General features: G+C 45.8%; 1 long non-coding RNA gene across 2 annotated transcripts; it reads left to right on the forward strand.

Annotated features, from left to right (window-relative positions):
* The first annotated feature begins 904 nt into the window (after nt 1–904).
* On the forward strand, nt 905–25,786 carry LOC138830328 (uncharacterized). 2 transcript variants are annotated; one of them, XR_011372995.1, is made up of 3 exons: nt 905–1,195; nt 6,183–6,338; nt 25,737–25,786. It is a non-coding gene; the product is annotated as an uncharacterized lncRNA (long non-coding RNA). The 2 variants fall into 2 exon arrangements; XR_011372996.1 differs by lacking the exon at nt 905–1,195 and adding an exon at nt 1,400–1,715.
* Nucleotides 25,787–26,173: the final 387 nt, after the last annotated feature.

The following is a 26,173-nucleotide window of genomic DNA, read 5'->3' on the forward strand; positions in this document are numbered from 1 at the left end:
CTACACATTTTTATAATGCTATTAAAACTTACATAAGAAATTACAAAATATTATTTAGAGCTTGTAAAAAGCTCTACTGTTACTAGCTTTATGTATTTTTCCATTATTTTTGTAAATGTTGGAGCAGGTTAATTCTTTTTTCTTTCCTTAAGCCTCTTTCTTTTGAAGCAATTATCCTTTTTCTAGCCAAAGTATTAGGAAACAGACAATCTTCCTTTTAAATCTAAATGACTAAACTCAAACCAATTAAGATTTCAGAGACACAAGAATCAAGGAGGTTTTAATCTCAACTTATATTTGCATTTATGACCATTGCCTCTCCAGAGGGAGAGCTGGGGAAAGTCGACCCCTACACCTTGCTTTCAGGTTGAAGACAATCGACACGGAATAGTTTAACATAAAAGGCTTTTTTTGTGTTAAACACCTTTTTGGAAAGGAGCATACAATCATTAATCAAAATCCTGCCAATTTGCATTGTTCATTGGGGAATAGGCTTTCAAAAGCCAAGGAACAAAAGAGGATTTGGTTTTCCAATCTCCCCAAAGCAGCGGCAGATTGTGAAGCAGCTAACAAGAGAAATCAGAGTACTGTACACATTATCTAGGTGTGTGTATACGAGAGAGATCGAGATCTGTTACACACTATTTATAACAGGAGCACCAACAGATGCACTGAATCCACCTGCATGCTCCCAACCCCTTTGATCTCCCCACCCCAAACTGGGATACAAAGAGGATGGGAGGAGGGGACTAGAGCGAGAGAAATGCAGCCACCTATGCAGCAGCCCCCCAGAGAAGTCCCTGGAGGTCCTGCGCCCCCCCCCAGCACTGGGGTGGGGTTTGGGGCGCCCCCAGGCTCGCCTGCTGGGGTAAAGGTGCAGGAGCTGGGTTCTGGCTTCGGTGATGTTTACTCAGTAGGCTGGCAAAAGGGCTGAGGAGCGGGAAGCTGCGCTCCCATTAGGATCAGGAGTCTCTGTGACCCGAGAACCCCCTGCGGAGCCAAGGCAGTGTGAGCATGAAGGCAGGCTTGGGGAGGAGGAGAGCCTAGTGCCGGATCACTCGTGCGCACCTTGTGCAGGTGCATCGGTGCCTCCTCCCTCTCCTTTCCCCTCCACAGCAACAGTGCATGCGCCTGTCTAGGCGAAGGCAAAGCTGAAGCGGGTGAGCTCTCCCAATCAGAGCCCGGCATTCTCCGAGTACGTATCCTGGAGCTGCCCGCACTGGGCAGCGGGAAGCGGGAAGCTAGAGGCTGGTGGCAGGCGGCGGGAGCAGAGGGCAGGCCCCACGGCTGGTGGGGGGGCGGGACGTGAGACTTGGGCATAGCCTGGAAGGCCCGAGAAAGTCCTAGGAGCTGTGTGTGAGGGAAGTTCCTTCTTTGCTCAGCCCCCAGAAGTGGGGGCTGCGGGGGGCGGGGTATTCCCCCTCCCTCTCCAGGCTCCTAGAGGCCCTCAGGTTCCAACAGTTTTCATTTGGGGCCTCCTACTCGGAGGCTGGGAGCTGCCTCTGGGGTCTAAGGACCTCTGGACCACAACGCCCCCAGAGGTAAAGGGTTCGACTGGGACGGGAGGTGTGGAGCGGAGCCGTGGGGGGAACGGGGGTCCCCGGGCTGGTTTGGGCCGCTGCGGGGCCCCATCGTTAGCCGGGACAAGCCTTCCCAGCCAGTCCTGGCCCACTGCAGCTAGATCTCGGAGGAGCATCCTAGGAAGAGAAGAGCAGGTAGGACTCCGCCTCCCCACAGTCAGCCCCTAGGGGCATAGCCACGCCATTCACTCATTCGTTCATTCCTCATCATTTGTCATTCATTTGTCAGCCTTTTGACCTTTTGGCTGATATTTCACGTTTTTAGGCCAAACTATTTTATTAGTCTATTACTCTTGAACATTTTGTGTTTGTGGTAGACTTTACTTTTTTTTTTTTTCAGGTTGTGGGGCATGAACCCTAGGCCTGGTCACTGTCCCTCAGCTCTTCAGCTCAAGGCTAGTACTCTAGCACTTGAGCCACAGAGCCAATTCCAGCGTTTTCTGCTTATGTGGTGCTTAGGAATTGAACCCCAGGGCCTCATGCATGCAAGGCAAGCGCTCTACCAATGAGCCACCTTCCCAGCCTGGAGACTTAGTTCTTGGTACTGTGTTGTGTCTTCTCCTTAGTCTCTTTATTTGAATAATTTTTTTAAATCCCCAGTGGTCCTTTCTGAGGCTTGCTTAGTGGGAGCAGAGACAGAGCACACTGGTATTTTGTTCCTCTTTTTAGTCTTCAGGATGTATTTTTTTCTTTTTTCTTTTTGTTGGCCATGATACTTGAGCTCCAGGCCAGTGCGCTGTCCCTGAGCTCTTCAGCTCAAGGCTAGGGCTTTCTACCACTTGAGCCACAATGCCACTTCTAGCCTTTTCTGTTTATGTGTTGCTGAGAAATCGAACCCAGGGCCTCATGCATGTGAGGCAAGCACTCTATGGCCAAGTCACCTTCCCAGCCCCTTCAGGATGTCTTTGTACGTTCAAAATGTCAATAATTATTTCATTATTTCTTTCCCCTTCAACAAATCACTTCAAGTTTTACCTGTTCCCTTTCTTAATCAGGAATAATGTTTTTCAGAGTTCTAGGTTAAGTAATAAAAACTGAAGGACAGGAACTTGATATGGCTGCTGGATGGGTGGGTTGGTAGTACAGAGTGATGGGAGGGGTGACTGATCAAGACTCAGTGTACAAACAAATGTACATGTAAAACTATAACCCTTTTGTAGAATCATTAGAAGATAAAAATGAAAAAAAATTAATAACAAAAACCCATTGTCTTCTTAGAATATTAGATTTCTGTGAATAGACGTTCTCGTGGTTTATTAGTATTTGCATATATTTGGATGCTGTGAATTATTTTCTCTCTGTTTAGTATATTTACCCAGAGATTCCTTAATACTGAAGTAAGGTAAATTGGCTCTATATAAGTTGAAGTATCTCCTATAGAAGAGGTTTCTAGGAAGTAGGCAGGCTAAAGCAAGTGACAAGTTCTCTTTCCTTCTTCCTTTTTTTTTTTCTTTTGTCAGTTGTGGGGCTTGCACTCTGGGCTTGGGCACTGCCCCTCAAGGCGAGTACTATACCACTTGAGCTACAGCGCTACGTCTTGTTTTCTGTATGTTTATTGGAGATAAGAGTCTCATGGCCTTTCCTGACCAGGCTGGCTTTGAACTATTCAGCCTCCTGAGTAGCTAGGATTACAGGCGTGAGCCACCAGCACCTGGCTCCTTCTTCCTTTTATCTTTTTGCAAGAAGGCCTTTGAAAATTACCGTAGATTATATTATTAAAAGGTAATTTATGAAGAAGGCCTTTTGTACACATTAGTAAAAAAGATTTTTATAGAGATATCTCTATGATCAAGAGAGTTAATCATTATTGTTCTTTTCTATGTTGGTATTGGGCTTGAACTCAGGGCCTGTTGCTCTTACTTAGCTTTCTTGTTCATATATGGACCTCTACCACTTGAGCCTTGGCCCTACCTTTTTTGCTGTTTTTTTAATTGAAAGACCCCAGACTCACTGGGATGCTTTCTTCAACGGGAGGGCACCCCAAGAACCAAGACTCCAAACCAGCAGATGCAACAAGCAAGAGGATTTTATTAGGCGTTTGTGCAAACGGTCTCCCTGTCGAAGGCAGACTGGAAGCCCCGAGCAGAGGTTACAGGCACTTTTAAAGACAAAAACCACAGGATTAGCATAAGACCCCAGGCTCCCCAGGATTGGCTCAGCTCTGCACAGGAAGTTTTGTAACACTTGTTGAAAACTAGTTGGTTCCCTAAGGGGGGGGGGAGGCTTCTCTGGAGGGGAGTCCACATAGTTACAGGCTCCCTAGTTTGCTGGGCTCACCAGATGGTCTTTATTTTGAGCCCCCTTGCTGAGAGTTTCTAAACAGGGCGTTAGAAGAACATATCTATGTTTGCAGACCCTGTCCCTGGGCCGGCCTGCATCTGGACTTTGTAACTTTTTAACTTATTTCTGGGAGGGGAAGAGTCAGTGTTAGCGCAAGCAGGTTTACAGAAGCAGAATTAGCAGTTAGCATATTAAAATGGACATGGCCCATATAGTAAAATGGACATAGCCCCAATTTCAATCTTTCATTTATTATTATTTTTTTGAGATGCAGTCTCAAAGACTTCTGACCAGGATGGTTTTAAATTTTAATTGTCCTCTTATCAGTGAGCCACCAGTGTCAGCTGAATTTTCTTGCTTTTGTTTTTTATTTTTGTTTATCAGTGAGAGTTTACCTGTCGAGAGAGATAACTGTAGTTTTCTTTCCCAGGACTTGCTGAATTAAAAAAAAAAGGGGGCATTTTAAATTGTATATTTTATTGGATTGTTAGCTTTTCAAAAAAATTTTTAGGGCTAGGAAGGTGGCTCAGTGGTAGAGCACTTGCTTTGCATCCCTGAGGCCCTGGGTTCGATTTCTCAGCACCACATAAGCAAAATGAAAAAAGATGGAAGTGGCGCTGTGGCTCAAGTGGTAGAGCACGAGCCTTGAGCTGAAGAGCTGAGGGACAGTGCCCAGGCCCAGAGTTCAGGCCCCACGACCGGAAGAGCTGGCCCTCAGCTCTTTAGCTCAAGGCTAGTGCTCTACTACTTGATCCACAGCGCCACTTCCAGCTTTTTTCATTTTGCTTATGTGGTTCTGAGGAACAGAACCCAGGGTCTCATGCATGCAAGGCAAGTGCTCTACCACTGAGCCACCTTCCCAGCCCCTTTTTGTTTTATTTCTTTTTCATGTTTTTTTTTTTTAATTTCTATTGAGGAACGCTGAATAAAAGAAACCACAAATCACCATTGGACCTTTTATTTGGGAGTGGTTTGGACTTTTCAGTTGCAATATAGTTTTACAACTATCTGGTTGGGCAGAGGGAGTAGGTGACTAATGCCTGTAATCTTAGCAATTCCTGAGGTTGAGATCTGACTCTCTTGGTTCAAATCCAGCCAGGAGACTTGTTACTCATCTACAATTAACCACTAAAACGGCTGGAAGTGCAGCTGTGCGTCAAGTGGTAGAGTGCTAACCTTGAGCCCAAAAACTCAGGCCTTGAGTTTTAGCTTCAGGACCAGAACCAACAAAACAAAACAAAAAACTTCATTAGGAGTAGCTGCTTGTTTTTTTTTTTTTTTTTAAAAGAAATAGAATTATCTGTCCTGCAGTTGGGTACTACATATTCCATTTCCAAGTTCAAACATAATTTGTTATTATTTTTCCACAATTATTATTTTTTGGATAACTTTTCTTATAAAATATTAAAAGTAAATACCTGTTCTTTCAAGAAGGATCATGTTTGTGGGTTTTTTTTTTAATGTTTTCGTCATTTTTGCTTCCAATGCTTTTTTTGGTCCATTGTGGGGCTTAACCTTGGGTACTGGGTGCTGTCCCTGAACTCTTTTGGTCAAGGCTAGTGCTCTCCCTCTTTGAGCCACAGTGCTACTTCCAGTTTTTCTGGTAGTTATTTGGAGATAAAAGATTCTCATGGGACTGGGAAGTTGGCTCAATGGTAGAGTGCTTGCCTCACATGCATGAGGCCCTGGGTTTGATTCCTCAACACAACATAAGCAGAAAAAGCCAGAAGTGGCGCCATGGCTCAAGTAGTAGGGTGCTCGCTTTGAGCTGAAGAGCTGAGGGACAGCGCCCAGGCCCAGAATTCAGGCCCCACGACCAAAAAAAAAGTCACATGGACTTTGTTGCCCAGGATGGCTTTGAATTTTTATCTTCAGATCTCAGCCTCCTGATTAGCTAGGATTACAGGTGTGAGCCACCAGTGCCTGCTGCTTTATAAAAATAAACCCTTCTTTGAAAAAATCCCTTGTGGGGCTGGGAAGGTGGCTCAGTGGTAGAGCGCTTGCCTTGCATACATGAGGCCCTGGGTTCGATTCCTCAGCCCCACGTAAGCAAAAAGTAAAAAGCTGGAAGTGGTGCTGTGGCTCAGGTGGTAGAGCGCTAGCCTTGAGCTGAAAAAGCTGAGGGACAGTGTCCAGGCCCAGAGTTCAGTCCCCACGACCGGACCAAAAAAAAAAATAAATAAAAAAAAATAAAAAATCCCTTGTTTGTTATACAATAATTTAAAAAAAATTAGCAACCAGCCTATAGATCCAAAGGAAAATAATCAGTTCTTTCAGGATTCAAATATAAACTTGCTGTTGTATTGTTTATTATATTAACAGACTTTAGTCCACCTAACCTGTAACACAGACATCTTGAACAATTTCAATCGCCAATAAAGAACTATATCATTAAGAAACAGTGGGGTATTTTTAAGGAGTTGCAAGACTTACCATGAGTGTAAACTCTTCAAATAGTGCCACTGGTGATACTCAAAGGTAAGCCTCCAGTCTCTTTTTTTTAGTTGAAAAATGCTATTCGTTGCAAGGAACAAGTAATTGTGACTGTCAGAGCTAATTGGAAGAATTTTGATGGAAGCATAAAGGAAGTAAAAATATCTTGAAATGGAGCAAACAGGATGATGGCTTATAAACATAGCTCTGGGTCCAGAGATTCTATAGGGATTATTATGCTTCTTTGTGAACTTTATTAACTCTGTGTATGTGAAGTTTGTCCTGAGACTAGAGCTTTGGTTGTTCTTTTCCATTACTCTAAATCTTTTACTTGTGTCTCTGCTTATTTCCACTTGGGTTTGGCCATTATTTCATTTTGCCATAATGTCTGTGATTCTAATTTCTCTTGTTCATCTCAGTAGCCCTAATTGCTTCTGCTTAAGCATTCTTTTAGTTTTAGCTCTACTGTTAATTGCTCTTGTACTTTATCTCTCAGTTTACATTTTGAGAAGATGCATTTAATTGCATCATTTGAAGGTAGAATGAGATTTTTTTTTCTGTTGGCCATGGGGCTTGAACTCTGGGCCTGGGTGCTGTCCCTCACCTCTTCAGCTCAAGGCTAATGCTCTACCACTTGAGCCACAGCACCACTTCTAGTTTTCTGGAGGTTTATTGGAGGTAAGAGTCTCATGGACTTTCCTGCTTGGCTGGCTTTGAACCGAGATCCTCAGATCTCAGCCTCCTGAATAGCAAGGATTACAGGTGTGAGCCATCAGCGCCCAGCTTGCTTCATCTTTTTTGTATCATAGATTCCTTTATACCTTTGAGTAAGGTGATTAATTTTAGTTCATTCACCTATGGTAGGTGGAGTACAGTATTCTAAGGTATTACAAAACTGGGCCCTTGAGGAGAATTTAACTTTCTATTAAATATAGTTTTAAAAAAGGTAAGTACAGAAATTGAACCTATATATGTAGAACTTTTTTTTGTCAGTCGTGGGACTTTGAACTCTGGGCCTGGGCGCTGTCCCTCAGCTCTTCAGCTCAAGACTAGTGCTCCACCACTTGAACCACAGCACCACTTCTGTTTTTTTGGTGGTTAATTGGAGATAAGAGTGTCATGGACTTTCTTGTCTGCACTGGATTTGAACCGTGGATTCTCAGATCTCAGCCTCCTGAGTAGCTAGGATTACAGGCGTGAGCCACTGGCACCTGGCTATGTAGAACTTTTATAGTCACATAACAGAAAAATTCTGCTAAATCTAAAATAATTGGGGATTATATTCTGTATATTTAATTCTGTTTTCAAAATAATTTATTTAAAAGATATTCTAGGGCCTGGGAAGGTGGCTAAGCAGTATATTGCTTGCCTTGCATTCATGAGGCCCTGGGTTCGATTCCTCAGCACCACATAAGCAGAAAAAAGCCAGAAGTGGCGCTGGGGCTCAAATGGTAAAGTGCTAGCTTTGAACTGAAGAGCTCAGGGACAGGGCCCAGGCCCAGAGTTCAGGCCCATGACCGAAAACAAACAAACAAACAAACAAACAAACAAACAAATAAATAAATAAATAAAATCTTTTAAAAAAGATATTCTACAAGCCAGGTGCAAGTGGCTAATGTCTATTATCTTAGCTACTCAAGAGGCTGAGATCTGATAAATGTGGTTCAGAGTCAGCTTGGGAAGTCAAATCCATGAGACGTTTATTTATTTATATTCTTTATTTGTTTTAAATTTATTCTGTAAACACTGTATAGAGGAATTACAATTACATGGGCAAGATAATGAGTACATTTCTTTTTATTTTTTTGTCGGTCATGGGGCTTGAACTCTGGGCCTGGGCGCTGTCCCTCAGCTCTTCACCTCAAGGCGAGCGCTCTACCACTTGAGCTACAGTGCCACTTCCAGTTTTTTGGTGGTTTATTGGAGATAAGAGTCTCACAGTCTCTCCTGCAAGGGCTGGCTTTGAACCTCGATCCTCAGATCTCAGCCTCCTGACTAGCTAGGATTACAGGCGTGAGCCACCAGCGCCCGGCAATGAGTACATTTCTTATCAAGCATTGTAGCCTCCTCCTTTGTTTCCCCTTCCCATACCTTCCCAACCTCCCCCTACCCCGCCCAGTTAACCAGCAAAAAGCTGGAAGCAGAGGTATGGCTCAAGTAATATATTACCAGTGTGAGGAGGAGATTGCTGAGGGATGCTGAAAGGCCCTGAGTTTAAACCACAGTAATGGCAGATACAAACTGCAGAAGCATCATGAGGGTTGGGAGGGGATAGTCTTTTCTCATACTTAATTTGGCAAGGATAGATCTAGATGGTATACATGTTTGAATGTAATCCTACTTCTTAGAGTTTACTGCCAATAATATTTTGGGAAATATTTGTCCAGACTTTTTCCTACAAAAGTATTAATATATTAATGGTACAATAGTTCACATTAGTTTCATTCTTTTTTAGTTAGGAAAGGGAAAATGACTAGAAATCTTTCATATTATTAGTGGCTACAGTATTCTTCATAATTCTAGAATTTGAAAAAAAATTATTTAAACTACCAGTAACATATACATTTGTCTTTTAACAGATTCTAATTCATATCATGGAATATGTAGTATTTGTCTTCTTTCACTGGACATATTCTTGAGCTTTATCATGTTGTAGCCTGTATCAAAATGTTACTTCTTTTTTTTCTTTTTTTTTTTTGTCGGTCATGGGGCTTGAACTCTGGGCCTGGGCGCTGTCCCTCAGCTCTTCAGCTCAAGGCGAGCGCTCTACCACTTGAGCTACAGCGCCACTTCCGGTTTTCTGGTGGTTTATTGGAGATAGGAGTCTCACAGTCTTTCCTGCCCGGGCTGGCTTTGAACCGCGATCCTCAGATCTCAGCCTCCTGAGTAGCTAGGATTACAGGCGTGAGCCACCAGCGCCCGGCTAAAATGTTACTTCTTTTTATTGCTGAACATTCTATGGTATGGATATACTACATTTTGGTTATCTATTCAGTAGTTAGTAGGTGTTTGAGTTGTTTCCACTTTTTTTTTTTTTTTTTGTCAATTATGGGGCTTGAACTCTGGGCCTGAGCACTGTCCGTCAACTCTTAAGCTTGCTCTACCACTTGAGCTACAGCACCACTTTCGGTTTTCTGGTGGCTTATTGGAGATAAGAGTTTCATGGACTTTCCTACTGGGGCTGGCTTTGAACAGCGATCCTTAAATCTCAGCCTCCTGAGTAGCTAGGATTACAGGTGTGAGCCACCAGGCCTCTGCTTTGTTTCCACTTTTGACTTCTATGAACATTTGATACAATTCTTATGTCAGCAGGGGGCCTGTGGCTCACACCTGTGATCCTAGCAATTTGGGAGGCTGAGATCTGATGATCATGATTGGAAGCCAGCCTGGACAGGAAAAGCCATGAGATAACTCCAATAAGGCACCAGAAAACTGCAAGTGGAGCTGTGGCTCAAAGTGGTAGAGTTCTAGCCTTGAGCACAAAAAGCTCAGGGACAATGCCTAGGTCCTGAGTTCAAGGCCCATGACCATACCCCTCCCCCCAATCTTTATGTTGACATGTTCTTTCTCTTGTTGAGTTGATTCTTTTTTTTTTTTTTTTTTTTTTTTGAGTCCAGTAGTGGGGCCTAAACTCTGGACTTGGGCGCTGTCCCTCAGCTCTTCATCTCAAGGCTAGCACTCTATCACTTGAGCCACAGTGCCACTCCTTTTTAGTCAATAAGCCTGGCATGGTGGTGCATATCTGTGATCCCATCTATGGTATAGCTTAAGTGGGAGGATGCCTGGCTTGAATGAGACTTGGAGTTTAAACAGTTCTCATTAGAGGAACTGTTATCTGTGCTGAGGTTTGAATTCAAGTCCTTATGCATGCTTAGCTGGCATTCTGCTGCTTGAGCCATGCCTCCAGACTGGCTTTTTTCTGGCTATTTTAGAGATGTTGTCTCTAGGACTTTCCTCCCCACGCTGGCTTCAAACCTTGATGATCTGGATCTTAACCTCCTGAATAGCTAGGATTTAGTGTGTGTCACTGGCACCTGGCTGGAGGGTCTCTCCCAACTCCATTGTCTGATATTTTTCAGCATTGAACACACATTGAATTATTTTCTTCAGAATGTCTACTTTTATTTCCTTTAATTATTTCTTTTCTTCCAGAAAGGCATTATAGGTTAAAATGACATATCATGGAGCCAAACTGTGAAGTATGAATTCAATTTGTCTAATATTAGTCCTGTTAAGTAGGGCAAATGACCTTATTTTCCTGATTTGTAAATCAGGGTCATAATGGTATCTCTCTAACAGGTATCTATCTAGCAGTGTTAAAAAGATTGAATTTATGAGGCTGGGACTGTGGCTTAATGGTTGAGTGTTTGCCTACCATGCATGAAGCCCTAGGTTTGATCCCTCAGCAGGTACCATATAAACGAAAAAGCCAGAAGTCGTACTGTGGTTCATGTGATAGAGTATTATCCTTGAGCAAAAGAAGCTCAGCGACAGTGCACATGCCCTGAGTTCAAGTCCTAGAACTGGCAAAGAAAGAAGATTAAATTTATATGTTTAAAATGCTTAGATGAGATTTTTCTCCCTCCCTCCCTCCCTCCCTCCCTTCCTTCTTCCTTCTTCCCTTCCTTCCCTCCCTCCCTCCCTCTCTCCTTCCCTCCCTCCCTTCCTGACTCCCTCCCTTCCTCCCTACCCTTCTGTCTCTCGTGCTTTCTTTTCTTTTCTTTTTCCATTGGTCATTGGTCATGTCTTGAACTCAGGACCTGGGAACTGTTCCTGAGCTTTTTTGTTCAAGGCCAGTACTCTACCACTTTGAGGCAGAGTTTCACTTCTAGTTTTTAGGTGGTTAATTGGAGATAAGCATCTCAGAGACCTTCCTTGTGGGGCTTGCTTTGAACTATTATTATCAGACCTCAGGCTCCTACGTAGTTAGGACTACAGAAGTGAACCACCGGTGCCTGGCTCAGATGAGTGTTTGTAAAGCAATATTGCTTTTTGTTAGCAATTTAGGTTATGGTTATTATTATTATTATTATAATTATTTGGTAGTGGGGTTTGAACTCAGGGCCTAGGTGCTGTCGTTGAGCTCTTTGCCTCAAAGCTAGTCCTCTACCACTTTAACATGGTGCCACTTTTGGCTTTTGAGTGGTTAATTGGAGATAAAAGTCTCCTGGTGACTTTTATGCCTGGGCTAACTTTGAACATGATCCTAAGATCTCAGCCTCCTAAGTAGCTAGGATTATAGGTGTGAGCCATCAGTGCCTGGTCTATAATCACATTTGATAATTCTTTCTATAGATTTTTTTTGTTTGGTCATGGGGCTTGAACTCTGGGCTTGAGAGCTGTCCCTGTGCTCTTCAGCACAAGGCAAAAGCTCTACCACTTGAGCCACAGCACCACTTCCTGTTTTCTAGTGGTTTATTGGAGATAAGAGTCTCACGGATTTACCTGCTCGGGCTGGCTTTGAACTGTGATCCTCAGATCTCAGCCTCCTGAGTAGCTAGGATTATATAAGGTGTGAGCCACCATTGCTGGGCTTCTATATCGACTTTTAACCTCAGTGGTCTTCTTCTTTTTTGTTGTTGTTGTTGTTGGTTGTGGCGCTTGAACTCTGGGCCTGGGCACTGTCCTTCAACTCTTCAGCTCAAAGCAAGCACTCTACCGCTTGAGCCACAAAAAAAAAAAAAAAAGTAGCATCTCATTTTGTGTGAGTAAACAGAGGATTTTTTTTCTTTGGCGATCATGTGGCTTGAACTCTGGGCATGGGCGCTGTCCCTCAGCTTGTCCTGTGCAAGGCTAGCAATCTACTACTTGAGCCACAGTGCCACTTCTTGTAAACTGCTGATTTGAACTGTCAGAGCAGTGCTTCCTAGCCTCAGTTTTGTGTTGGTCTCTTGTGTAAGGTGTGTAAGGACCAAGGCCTTACCCAGTATTCCCACTTCCAGCTTTTCCTGTTGTCTGTCTGTAGAGGACTTTGTGTATTTATGAGTTTTTCCTGCCAAAAGTTTTTGCTTTTGTATCTTAGTCATTCTCTGGCCTCTGAAATCTCAGTCATATGAGTGTAGCTCATGAGGACAGCCATAATGTGTGAATTTGAAGACACTGTTCTTAATGGCTTGCTCAGCGAGTAGCATCTTTTGCAGTACAGCTCCAACCAGAAGTAATGGAACGCAGAGGGAGTCTAAGATCCAGACTGTTACAGAGAGGTTATTTCTCTAGATACAGACAAATGCATCTCTTGTCTGGGACTGAGACAATGTTCATTTTACAAGCTTTTCATATGATTTTGATTCCGATGACCCATGAGCCACTGTTTTGGAAAACAGTATCATTCCCCAAAGATCGCATGTAACAAGAGGGTATCAAAGGACCTCAAAGGAATTAGGGGCTCTAGTATTTATTTAGTACCAGTTTTCTTTTTTTTTTTTTCTTTTTGTCAGTGGTGGGGCTTGAACTCTGGGCCTCATTGACCCAAACTCTTCAGCTCAAGGGTAGGGCTCTGCCACTTGAGCCACAGTGCCACTTCCCATTTTCTGGTGTTTTTTGGGAGATAAGAGTCTCATGGACTTTCCTGCTCAGGCTGACTTTGAATGGTGATCCTCAGATTTTAGCTTCCTGAGTAGCTAGGATTAAAGGTGTGAGCCACTGGCACCAGGATACTTAGTGCCTGTTAGAACTCTGGCACTGAGGGCTGGGAAGGTGGCTCAGTGGTAGAGCGCTTGCCTTGCATGCCAGAGGCCCTGGGTTCGATTCCTCAGCACCACATACGCAAAAAGAAAAAAGCCGGAAGGGGTGCTGTGGCTCAAGTGGTAGAGTGCTAGCCTTGAGCTGAAGAGCTGAGGGACAGCGCCCAGGCCCAGAGTTCAGGCCCCACGACCGGACCCCCCCCCCAAAAAAAAAGAACTCTGGCACTGAATTTGGCATGCAATAATCTTGTTACTTTAACTTGTGCAGATTCCATCCAGTGTCCTTTGGCTGAATTGACTTTTTAGGAAAACATTTTTTAAATTTTTTATCTTTATTGAAAAGATGATGATCTGGGGTATACACTTACATAAGTAAGGTAATGGATACATTTGTTTTTAAATAGTGTTAACCCATCCCTATTTCTCCATGTTACCCATCCCTAGTCCCCTTCCCCACAGTTGTAAGGTTCATTTCCAACTTAGTGCCAAGTGAGTATTAATGTTGCATTACTTCATCCTTTGTCCTGCTTTTTCTGTGATTCCCTTTCTTTTCCAAAGAATGAATAAATTTATATAAAAGACACAAGGTACAGAAAACTATAAGAGGAAAAAAATAATAACTACATACAAGATATGAAAAGAGCCTCTTCTTTCTGATTCCTGGAGTTCATGTTGTTATGTTTCATTATATGTGGTCCTATGCACTTAGCAATTTGGGGTATTGAGAGCTTGTTACAGAATATCATAGACATATTGTAGTTCTTACAAATGAGGCAAACCATGGGTCATTTTTAAAATTATTGTGAAAATGCTGTACAGAGGGGTTACAATTACATGGGCAGGGTAACGAGTACATTTCTTATCAAGAATTGTTGCCTCCTCCTTTTTCCCCTTCCCATCCCTACTTACCCCCACACCCCTACTCCCCCACCCCCACACCAGCCAAAGTTGTAAAGTTCATTTTTCAACATAACGACTTGTACATATCATTGTAGCAGTGGGTCCTCCTGTATCCAGAGTTAAATGATTTGTTTTTTCCTTTCCTCTTCACAAATTATACCAACATCAAATAGAGTGAAAGCAGGGGTTATACTGTGGGGGAGGGACGTACAAAGCAATAAAGAACTCATCTTATGTAACAATCCCAAGAAAGGAAAAAAAAAAACATTTGAATCCTTATCTTGGAGTCATTTTGCATAACATCAACTTTTCTGATCTTTTCTGCTCGTCTACCTCACCCCAGTTAAAATGGCTATAATCAGGAACTTTAATAACAACAGATGCTGGAGGGATGTGGACAGAAGGGAACCTTACTGCATTGTTGGTCTGGTGTAAACTTGTTCAACCACTTTGGAAAGCAGTATGGAGGTTCCTCAAAAGATTCCACATAGAGCTTCCCTATGACCCAGCAATCCCACTTTTGGGCATTTACCTAAATGATCACAAACAAGGACATTCTAAAGCTGCCATGGGTCATTTTTAAAATATATATTTATTGTAAGATACATGGGTCAATATTTAATAGAACCAGATCTCATAGACTATGAAATAATTCTCCTATAATCTATTAGTCTCAAATACCCAAGCACCTCTTTTTATTTATATAATACACATACTGAAATGAACTCCAAAGATATGGAAATAACTATCTTTTTTCTTAGTTTTTTTATTTATATGATGACTCTGTGTTCTTTACCTTATAGATAGTGTATTCACATGAACATCTGTGGAAAGGGAGGGGAGGGCATAGAATCTGAGGGAAAAGGGTGAAAAAGTGTGGCAGTGGAGTGTACTAAACATGGATGAAAGACAACTATGCAACTCGTGGGTGCAGATAGAAGAGAGGGAATGGGAGAGGATGAGGGAAACAGATGATACTCTATGTAAGGAAATGTATTTATTACCTGGTGAATGTAAATGTAATCCCACTGTATATCACCTCTAAATTAACAAAGTAAATAAAAAATGTAACCAATTGCAAATATTAAAAGGTGGCAAAAGCAAGGTTCATTTCTGTCATCCTTGCTACTCAGGATGCTGAGATCTGAGGATCACTTTTCAAAGCCAGCCTGGGCAGGAACGTCTGTGAGACTCTTCTGCAATTAGCCACCCAAAGAAGCTGAAAGTGGAGCTGTGGACTGAGTGGTAGAGCACTAGTCTTGAACACAAAAGCTCAGGAACAGCACCCATGCCCTGAATTCATGGCTCAGAACTCACACACACACACACACACACACACACACACACACACACACACACACACACACACACACACACACACACACACACACACACACACACACACAACATGGCAAGAAGTGTATCATTAGATTTTTTGGTGGGGCCACCACCCTGCTTTGACCATTTCATGGTCTCTTCAGGCTCCTGCTCTTCACCTCTTTGGACACTAGGTGGCAGTGCTCCCCCATAATAACCCAATGGCACCAAAGTTTAGGGGCTTTTCTGAAGTCTCTCCAGGTGGTTTGCTCATCCTTACATCACCCAGATATAGCAAGAATCCTGTCAAGATGGCTTAGTAAGAATCTCACCATCAAAACATGATTCACTTTAATATCTTCTTAAAGAAGATTTTTGAAGTTCTGTGCTAAGAGGAGCAAAGACCAAATATATTTCCATCTACCACCCGTCAATTCATCCATCCATCATCCATCTATCTACCCATCCATCCCTCATCCATCTCTCCACCATCTGTCCATCCACCCATCCATCCATCATTAATCCAATCCCATTTACTCATCAGTCATCCATAATCCATTCACCCATCCAATATCTACACATCATCCATCCACCCACCCAATCTATCCATCTATCATCCATGCTCATCCATCCACAATCCACCCATCCATCCATTCACCCACTCAATTCATCTATCATCCATCTTTCTACCCTCCATCCCTTATCCTCCTCTTTACCATCCGTTCATGCATCAATTCATCCTCCATCTGTCCACAATCCATCCATCCATCCATCCATCCATCCATCCATCCATCCATCCATCCATCCATCCATCCATCCATCCAAACTTGGAGCATTTCTTTTTCTCAGAAAAGTGCTATATGAATTTATTTTTTAGGTATAATATGTTAAAGATTCGTGTCATTTAGGAGAGAGCGTGTTGAACACTTCACATCCTCCGGGGAGATAATTGGTATCTCTCTAGGGACTGGTGGGGTGAAGGCTGGGGATGGTGGCAGGAAGCACTGGCACACCAGCAACAGTTTTAATTAAGTTTTTTTTTTTTTTTGGTCAGTTGTGGGGCTTGAACTCTGGGCATGGGGATTGTCCTTCAGCTATTCAGCTCAAGGTGAGCACTCTACCACTTGAGCTACAGCACCACTTCTGGCTTCCTGTTGTTTCATTGGAGTTAAGAGCTCACGGACTTTCCTGCCCGGACTGGCTTTGAAACGTGATCCTCAGATCTCAGCTTCCTGATTGGCTAGAATGGAAAGCTTGAACCACCAGTGCCCAGCTGCTATAGATACTTTTTCAGAAAGTCCTTGCAATTTTGCCCAGTGTCAGCCTCCGACTGAGATCCTTCTACCTATGTCTTCTCTAAATGGGATGACAGGTGTGCCTTGATGTGCTCAGCCCCTCTCCCCTTTTGCAGATGGGTTTCAGGAAGGAATCTAGACTCACTGCAGTCATGTCCTTGGCATGACCTTAACTAAGCTCTGCTTATCTTGCACCTCTGAATTTGGATTCACCATCCAGCCTTCTCTTCCCAGAGAGGTTGTTCTGTGAGGCTAGGTGAACCCTTAGGGGTTTGTTTATCCATGAGGAGTGCTGAGCTCCAGGTCACAGCACTGATCTCTAGGTGTATAGGTCCTGTCCTTGCTGGAGTTGGAGTAACACCATCTTGTAGCAAGTCATTACTTAGCTGTTGGACCAGGTGAACTGCAGCACACAAGACCTCCTTCCCTTGGCTGGATCCTGGGTGACAGCAAGCAGGGTGCAAGCAGGCCATCCCATATTCCACCTGCAGCTACTCTGCGGGCTTGACACTAGGTGGTGCTCTGACCTAGATTCTGTTAAAGACAGAGTCACAGGAGAATTTAGGGGTAGTAGTATATGTGTGTCTGTCTTCCAGGGTCCTCGTGATGACTCTCTGGGTGGTACAGGCTAGGGGCTCATAGCTGTCTCCTGCTCTGTAAGTAACCCCTACTAAGACGTCCAGTCTGCCCCTTTGGACCCAGCTCACAGGCCCCCAGCTCTGTGCAGAGCTTCCCAGGAAGTTCACACCACGGTCTGCCCTTCCACTGGCAATGCATACAGGGCCTTGGGCTTACCTGGATGGCCTTCCAAGTGGCTCTGTCCCGGGGCATCCTGAGGATCTGCTGAAGGTCAAACCCCCTGCCCAAGCTCAGGGCTACTCTCTGACTCACCAGGCTCCCTGGGAGAGAGACTGGCTGCCTCAGACCAGGCAGGCCCCAGGTTGTGGCCATGGCAGGGGGAAGGACCCAGCCACAGGGTAGAGGCCTGTGCTGCCTTCTTCACTGATGCCCCGAACACCTGGCTTCACCATTGCCTCTGGCCCAGCCCCATTTCCTCTGGGTGTTGTCCTGTCCCCTTTCTTCACCTTTGTGGTGGCACAAAACCATTCTTCCCGTCACCAGCATCACCAGTGAGGGGCATGTGACCTAAGCCCAGCCAATCACAGCACTCCAGCCCCTCTCAAGAGTGATTGGGGACTGGGAAGGTGGCTCAGTGGTAGAGTACTTGCCTAGCCTGCATGAGCCCTGGGTTCCATTCCTCAGCACCACATAAACAAACAAACAATAAAAAGAGTGGTCCAGGAGGTGGGTGTGTGCCCAAGAGGAGCCAATAAGAATGCCTCTGCAGACCCAAGGTGGGCCAATGGGAATACCTCTTGTTCACCCATGGAGGGCCAATGGGCATTTCTCCTGCAGACCCAAGGAGGACCAATGGGAATGCTTCCTGCAGACCCAAGGAGGGCCAGTGGAAATGCCTCTGCAGACTCCAAAGCTCCTGCAAAGACAGTCTGGGATTCCAAACTGCTTGGTCCATGCTTGCCACGAGTCAGACCAGTGGCAGTTGGTGTCATGGCTGAGGTTTGAAGGTGGGAACTGAATCCCAAGTGAGGAGAGTGGGTCTGTGGTGTGGATTAATGGAACAGAGTTGGTCAGGTATGGCAGGAGGGCTCCTGAGGTTGAGGTTCACCTAGGTCCTGCTCTCTGATCTGGCATCTTCTGCCATGGCCTGGTGCAGCAAGTTTGCCCTTGACCTTGAATGCTGGAGAAAGAAACTTCCATGTCTTCTAAACCAGCCCACCTCATGTATCATCATGGTAGCTCGAACCACAGGAAACAGTCCCCAGCATCCGTAAGGGAAGTGTAGATAATGTGAACATAGAGCTGTAAAAAACCCTGGGGGAATCTCTGTCCAAGGGAGACTGGAGGAGAGGGAAGAAGACTGCTTTGTTCTCTGCCAAGCTCAGGCTGGACTTTCGGGGCCAGCACTCCTCTCCAAGGGTGGTCTGTGGAGCCATGGAACCTTCCAGCAGGGCTGGTGACAGTGGCCTTTAGATCCCCCCTCAGCTGAGGTCCTCTGGTGCCTGGGGGATGGGCCCCAGCTGCTTGACATCCTGGGAAATCTCAGCCTGCACTCAAATCCTAATTTATATCGCTGGGAAGGTAATTTATGCACTCATGTAAATTCCTTTTTACTGCTGAGTTTTGAGTAACAGGTGTGTAATTATTTCCAGCTTGCCTTTCAAGACAATTCTAAACCGCGGGCTGTTAAGACCTTAATATTCTTCAGGGTTGCCAGGGATGGTATTTTTCCTGGATCAAATTCATCCCCCCCTGTTGGGGCTGACATTATTGGGTTACAAATTTTGCTTCAGGAGGCTGGAAGGCTTAGCCGTGCGTGTGCGTGTGCGTGTGCGTGTGCGTGTGTGGGTGGGTGTGTGTGTGGGTGTGGGTGTGGGTGTGTGTGTGGGTAGGTGGGTGGGTGGGTGGGTGGGTGGGTGTGTGGGTGGGTGGGTGTGTGGGTGTGGGTGTGTGGGTGGAACAGCCAAGGCTGGCCCTGGCCCTGTGTGTATTGCTATTTTTTATTTTTGCAGCCTGGTCTCTTCTTTATTGAGTCATGGATATTCCTTGCAGACCTACTATGAGCACAGTTCTACGAGGATTGTGTAACAAGTGCAGCAGCTAATGAACCTTAGGGAAGATTAGTTGTGGGCACAGAGGGATGGGGACGAGTCCTGAGGCTTGAACTCAGCGCCTGGGCACTGTCCCTGCAGCTCCTAGCCTGGCTGACCCTGGCTGATGTCTTGGCCTTGGGCTTCAGGGTTCTCAGCTGATAGTTGAAATGATATGGGCCCAGACAGTTGGCGTCCAGCCCTGCCCCGCTTCCCAGGAGCAGTGGGGCATGGGGCGTAGATGCTTGCCAAGGCAGCCCAGCTGGCTTCCAGACACCAGCTCTGCGGTGGGCTGGGCGTGGGCCACAAGACCCAGGTGCCCCTTGGGGAGTCTGGGCAAGGCCTGAGTCCCAGTCCCGAAAAGGCCCAGGGCTGACAGCTTGGCCAGCAGCCCCACACCATGGGCAGGCAGTGGAACCTGTAAGAGGCACGGCCTAGAGGCGGAAGTGATGGTATTGGAAAAGTGGCCTAGAGACCCCATGCATTTGAGTCGTGGCCTAGAGGGAGGAAGTAAGAGCATTGGGGTCTAGAGAAGAAAGTAAGGCCATAGGGGTGTGGCCTAGAGAAGGAAGGCTAATGGGGGCGTGGTCCACAGGGAGGAAGTGAGGTCATTGAAACTTGGCCGGGCAGGGGCTGTTAGGGGCCTGGCCCTGCTTTTCCTCTGTCTGTCTCCAGTGGGGGTGAAGCCATTTTGCCCCACCTGGTGATCTCCACCAGGTGTTCTACCCCTCCACAACCCAAAGCAACAGGGCCAAGTGGGCCAGAACAAAAAGAAACCTTTCATCCTGTAGGCCAATTGCCTCAGGTCTTATGTTACAGATGGGAGAATGAGGAGCACATGGGATAGCATTGGATCAGGGTGTGTTTTGGGATACACACATACAACATGCAAGCACACGCAAACACATGTATGCACACACAAGCATGCACACATGCACATGAGCATATATACATCCATATACACATGTGCACAGACACAAACACACATACAGTTCATGCACACACATGTACACACACGGAGGCTTGTTTCCTCCCGCCCCTCCCCCCATTTCCATGTTTCCCTTCAGCTCCTTGTCGGTTGCATTATCAGGAACTGCTTGATAAAGGAACTCTGTTGGATGATGACAAAAATTGATTTCCAATTCCCTGCAGAATGAGTTCATCATCACAGTGGCACGAGCAATTTAGCTTAGACTCCAGGCCTGCCTGGGATTATAGCTCACACTGACAAGTCAAGCCCCTGGAGGGTTTTCCTGTGAAGCCCCAGGAGGATTTTGACAGGGAGGGGAAAGAGACATTCTCAGAGGGGTTTGTGTGGGGGTGTGGCCAGAAGGGCATTGCTGCTTCAGGGCCCCTCTGAGGCCACTGGTGGGAAGTAGTCTCCCAGGCTGCCTTCCATGGAGCTGTGGGAAGTTGAGTCCTGCTCAGCTTGATCACTCAAATGTGCAGCTGAGAGAGAAAGGATCAGTTTCTTCGGTATAGGAAGCCCTCAGATGGTGTCCGTGGAGGGTTAAAGGAGGTTTTCAGGAGTTTGGGAAGTGGCCTGCATGGCCTGGGCCACTGACTATGACAGGCCAGCTGATTGGTTGAGACCCCATCTCAAAGATAATTGGAGTGAAGAGAGCTTGGGTGTGGCATGAGGCCCTAAGTACAACCTCAGTATGGCCCGCAAAACATTTCAGACAAGCCCATTTAAATGTGTGTGTGTGTGTGTGTGTGTGTGTGTGTGTGTGTGTGTGTGTGTGTGTGTGTGATTCTGCTCGCCCTGGTGCCCTGTAATCCTAGCTATGCAGGAGGCTGAGATCTGAGGATCGAAGTTCGAAGCCATCCTGGGCAAGTAAATCCATGAAGTTCTTATCTCCAAATAACCACCTAAAAGCCAGAAGTGAAGCTGTGGCTCAGGTGGTAGAACACTAACCTTGAGCAAAAAAAGTGAAGGGATAGCACCCAGGCTCTGAGTTCAAGCCCAAGGACCAGCCAAAAAGAAAAAAGAAAAATGACTAATTCTCATTGTGCATCAAGTGACAGTTGCTTCAAAGCCACTTTTGTTGGGCCCACAAATGAACTAAAAGTGGGGGCAGAGTCTCATACCTCTAACTCATGTTGTATGTGTCTCTGCTCTGAACCATTTTTCCAGCCATTGCTTTGCAATCACTTTAGGGTTCAGGAAGGACCAGACAAATTGATAATTTGACAAGGGATGAAGCCACCACTGAGGGCCAGCAGAGCTCCTCAGGACAGATCACCCCACAGGACACAGGATATGCTCATCCTGACCAGCTGAGACAGCCATCATGCCTCTCCAGAATCCACCAGAAACAAGGACCAGAATGATCACCACCTAGGCCACACAGGGACTGGTGGCCATTTTAACTTGGCATACCTTTGTCCTCAAGTCTCCTTATTTTTTATTTTTTGCCAGTCTTGGGGCTTGAACTCAGGGCCTGGGCACTGTCCTGGAGCTTCTTTTGCTAGTGTACTATAACTTGAGCCACAGCACTGCTTTTGTTTTTTTCTGTGTATGTGGTACTGAGGAATCAAGCCCAGGGCTTCATGCATGCTAGGCAAGCACCCTACCACTAAGCCACATTCCCAGCCAAAGTCTCCTTATTTAACTGAAGGCAAATGTCTGTACCCCAAAAATAGCTGATGATGTGCCCAAGCTGTTTTCCACCCCATCGCCACCATGGAAGAATTGTCCTTTACATGCCCCTCACCGTGTCCCTTTATTTGGAGTGGAGCTCTTGTGGTTTGGATCTGGGGTGTAAAACACTGGTTTCCAGAGGACAGCTAGCCCAAACCAATCAATGGGTGGGTGGATGGATTGGTGGTGATAGGCTCCCATCTTAGTAGCCAAGGTAGTGTGGTTGTGCCACCTTATTTGCACTGATTAGGTAGATGCATGATTGGAGATTACCACATAAATAGATACTATGATTGTAGCACCCAACATTCAACAGTTGGTACTCCATGTAACAAACTCCCTGCCCATGATGCAGGGGGTGAACATCTGCTTGGATCCCTCCCATCCTGCCACATGTGCCGAGCTCTGGGGGCAGTGAGCAGTGAGCAGTGTCAGTGTCTGTCTATGTCTCAGGAGAGCCAAATTCCTAACTCCACCACCCTAGTGGCTGGAATTGCAAAATTACAGGATATATGCATATATATCTACATATATATGTATGTGCCATATACATATTTATGTATATATATACACATATATATGTGCGTATTTGAGCTTCAGTTTGTGGGAACAGCCAAGACCAGTTACTGGATGATGGAAGAGTTGTGTTGGGGGCAGGGCACCTATGGCACCTTCTTTGTCCTGTGGCCAGATATTCCCAGGGGCTGAGACCCCTACTGGGCTGTCACTTGGAGCCACTGCTGGTCTCCTTCCCATGGGGGATTCTGCAGGATGTTGTGCCCCTGTGTATGTACGTAGGGATGGCAGTCATGCTGTGGTCTCCTGCCACTCATTTATGCTCCTCTGGAGCCTCCTTTCCCAGTGTGGAGAGCCTGAGAGAACTCGTTGAAGTCAAAGGCACTTGGACTAATGGCATAATTGCTCTCTGAAACCATTTGCAAAGTAATTATTGACTATTTTTAGGTTGATCTAGCTTTTTTTTTTTTTTATCCCCACTAAGTAATGAAGCTTTGCTTGGGGTGATGGGGTGGGGAGCAATCATATACACACACACAGTTAGACAGAACAGAGGTCCACTCTTTGCCACCGTTTTCTTTTCTACCTGCTTTAATGCAATAGCAGAGATGAAACAGCACCCTCCCCGCCCCCCCAGCCCCAAGCCAGCGGGTGAGTGAATGGGCCCCTGGAGACCTCTGTGTTCTTAGCCCTGCTAAGGGACATTTTTGGTATTAAGATGCACTTTCAAGAAACAGCAGCTGGAGAACTTGCTGAGACTGGCAGTTCCTGTAAGGACAGGAGGTCCTTGAGGCCCCGAGGTTAGAGTAATGAAACCCAGGAATTTTCCAAGTTGCTCTCTTGAGACTCTCCCTCCCCCACCAGGGGGCTTCCTTCTTCCTCTACTCCCCATCCTTCTATGCCCTGAAATCCTGTCCTTCATTTGCTCGCTGCTCACAGCAAGCTAATGGAGACACATAGTACAGTATTCACATTTAAAACATAGTTATTAGTGCTCCATTAGGATAAATGAGGTCTGTGGAAAACCAGCCCATGCATTTCGGTGTCTGCTTAGTGTATCCATTGTGCCCGGATGGGGTCCTCGGAGCCACTGCCCGGGGAGAAGGGGTGAGCTCTGCCCAGAAGAAACTCCATGTGCAGGGGTTGGTGATGGGAACCAGGGTCACACAGGGGGGCTGAGACTGGGGTGAGCTTGGTGGTCAGAGCCCATGGCCGCAAACAGCTATCAAGGAAGATGGTCACCTTTTGGGGAATCAGAAGTGCTCTGACTGACCCATGGCAGTGGGTCAGGAGTTAGGAGAGTGTGGCCATGGAGTGACAGTGGGTATAGATTCTGGAGCACCGTGGCCATGGCAGTTGGTAGGCATCATCCTTCACAATGACCAGCAGGGCCCTGGCTCCTCACATCCGAAGAGCCAGGTGCAGCTGCTCATCACCTGACCCCTCTTGAGACCATGGATCACCACCTGACCTCTCCTAAGACCACGAACTGTCAGTCCACTTCTGAAGCCACCTTTGGCCAGTTCTGAACGTACTGGTGACCAGGCCCTGCTTTGCCTCTGCTTGCCTCCTCTCCTCCCGCCCTGATTCTTTCTGTTGAACCTAAAGCAAACATCTCTCTCCAAAGATGGCCGAAGACATACAGAAGAGCTGTCATTATCCATTACCTGACACAGACATCCCTTTTCTGCCCTTCGCTACATGTCTTTATTTGGCTCAGAGGAACTAGTGGCCCTATGGAATGTGGGGCTCCTGGTGCTGTGGTTGGGGGGCCCTGACTCTGGTTTAAGCACTGTGTGACCTTGGGAGATCCAGGGTCCAAAGTGACCTTCATACTTTATCCTTTCTCCTCCCTGGGAGCTCACGGAGCCGCTTGCTGATGGTGCTAGAATGGGCTCAGCCTGTCTCACTGCTTATGGTGACCCATCCTGAGGAAGAGGGGGGGGAGGCAGGTCTGTGCTTGATAGCACTCACCAGAAATCCTAGCACTTGCAAGGCTGAGGCAGGAAGATCAAGAGTTCTAGGACAGTCTGGGCTACTTATGAAAGTCTGAAACATCCTTCTGTCAGGGAGTCAGCTGAGCCTGCCTCTGGTCTGAACTATACAGGATCCCTCAGTCACTGGAGCTTTCCTCCTCCTCCTCACCTCCCTTCTCCTGCTCTTTGTCCTCTTCCTCTTCTTCCTCCTTCTTTGTGCCAGTCCTGGTGCTTGAACACAAGGCCTGGGTGCTGCCCCTTAGTTATTTTTTTTTCATTTGGTCAAGGATGATGCTCTACCACTTGAGGCACAGTTCTACTTTCAGCTTTTTGGTGGTTAATTAGAGATAAGTGTCTCATGGACTTTCCTGCCTGGGCTGGCTTCAAACCGTGATCCTCATATTAAAGCCTGCTGAGTAGCTGGGATTACAGGTGTGAGTCACAGGTGCCCTGGCTGTGTTTTGACATCTTAATGGAGTTGGTAGAAGGGTACTAACTACTTTTTCTTCTGATTTCTGAGTTTGACACTTTTAATATTCATTAAAAATGATACGATTTCCTTGTTTCTGCATCTCTCCTGCCTCAGGGGGTCTATTTGCATTTGTAAAGTTCCAGAGTCCTTGGCAGGTTTCTTCCATTTGGAAATAAGGTGCCAGGACCGTTGTTGCCCTATGTAAGTCCCACATGTAGCCTCAGCTCTGAGTTATGACTCAACAGCTCCATAAGGAGTAGAAACAATTTATAATGATGAGATTTATCATGGAGATAAATGGCTACCACTTGTTAATGGTGAGATTGATTGCTGTAAAATTTATCTGCTCAGTGTCTTTTGTTAGTAAGGCCAGGGAGATTGCACAACTCTTAATCCCTTCTCAAAAAATCAAGCTGTCCCCTATCCTCAGTGAGGAGCCCAGGGGAGATGTCCAGGAAGAACATACATCGATCAAGACTTTCCAAGGGTACCTTAAGTTATTATTATTATATTGTGGTGGTACTAGGATTTGAACAGGGCCTCGCCTGCTCAGCAGATGCTCTACTTGAGCCATGTCCCAGTTCTTACTGCTTAGGTTAAGGATGGGGTGTTTACTTTTGAAATAGGGTCTCATGTTGCCAGGGCTGGTGTGAACTTCCTATTTGTATGATACTCCCACATGCATAGCTGCCACTACAACCTGCTTATTGATTGCAATTGTGTGTGTGTGTGTGTATCTGAGCTAGCTTTAAATTGTGAGCCTCCTGATCCCTGTTTTTCAAGTAGGAGCCAGATCCCACCCAGCTGTGACATCCTGGATGGATGAACCCATTGGTAGAGTCAGAGCCCTCACAATCCAATCACTTATCAAGGCCCTGCCTCCTGACAGTTCATTCAGCTATGATGTCTGGTGGATGAGCCCATAGGTGGAATCAGAACCTCTATGACCCAATCATTTCTCTCATCTCCAGATGGCAGCAAGCTTTCAACCCAGGAGCCTTTGGACCCTATTCATGCTTCCCAGATGAAGAAGATGACATAAAGGGATGGCAGAGATGTCTGGTTGCAGTCCTAATGCACCAGTTGATCAAATTAAGAGGACAACAGAGATAGGGACTCAGAGCTCTAAACCCAAGGAGTGGAAGGATCTATCCTGGAACCATCCACTAACAGATTTTGGCTGAGTGAGAAGTTAATGTCTGCAGTGCCTAGCTGCTTTTATTGGGGATAGAATCATGCATTTGGGGCTGTAACGGAGGTGGGGGGACCTATGGAAGATGAGGCATAGAAAACATTCCACCTGCACATTGCAAAGTTCGGGCCAATGGCTCCTCTTTCTCCTCTCACTGAGAGTCAGCCTTTGGATGGTCGGCTGGGGAAGGAATATCCAGTGTCACCAAAAGGCCAG

Source organism: Dipodomys merriami, unplaced genomic scaffold, assembly GCF_024711535.1.
Source record: "Dipodomys merriami isolate MVZ:Mamm:240054 unplaced genomic scaffold, mDipMer1.0.p SCAF_1891, whole genome shotgun sequence".
Lineage (NCBI taxonomy): Eukaryota > Metazoa > Chordata > Mammalia > Rodentia > Heteromyidae > Dipodomys > Dipodomys merriami.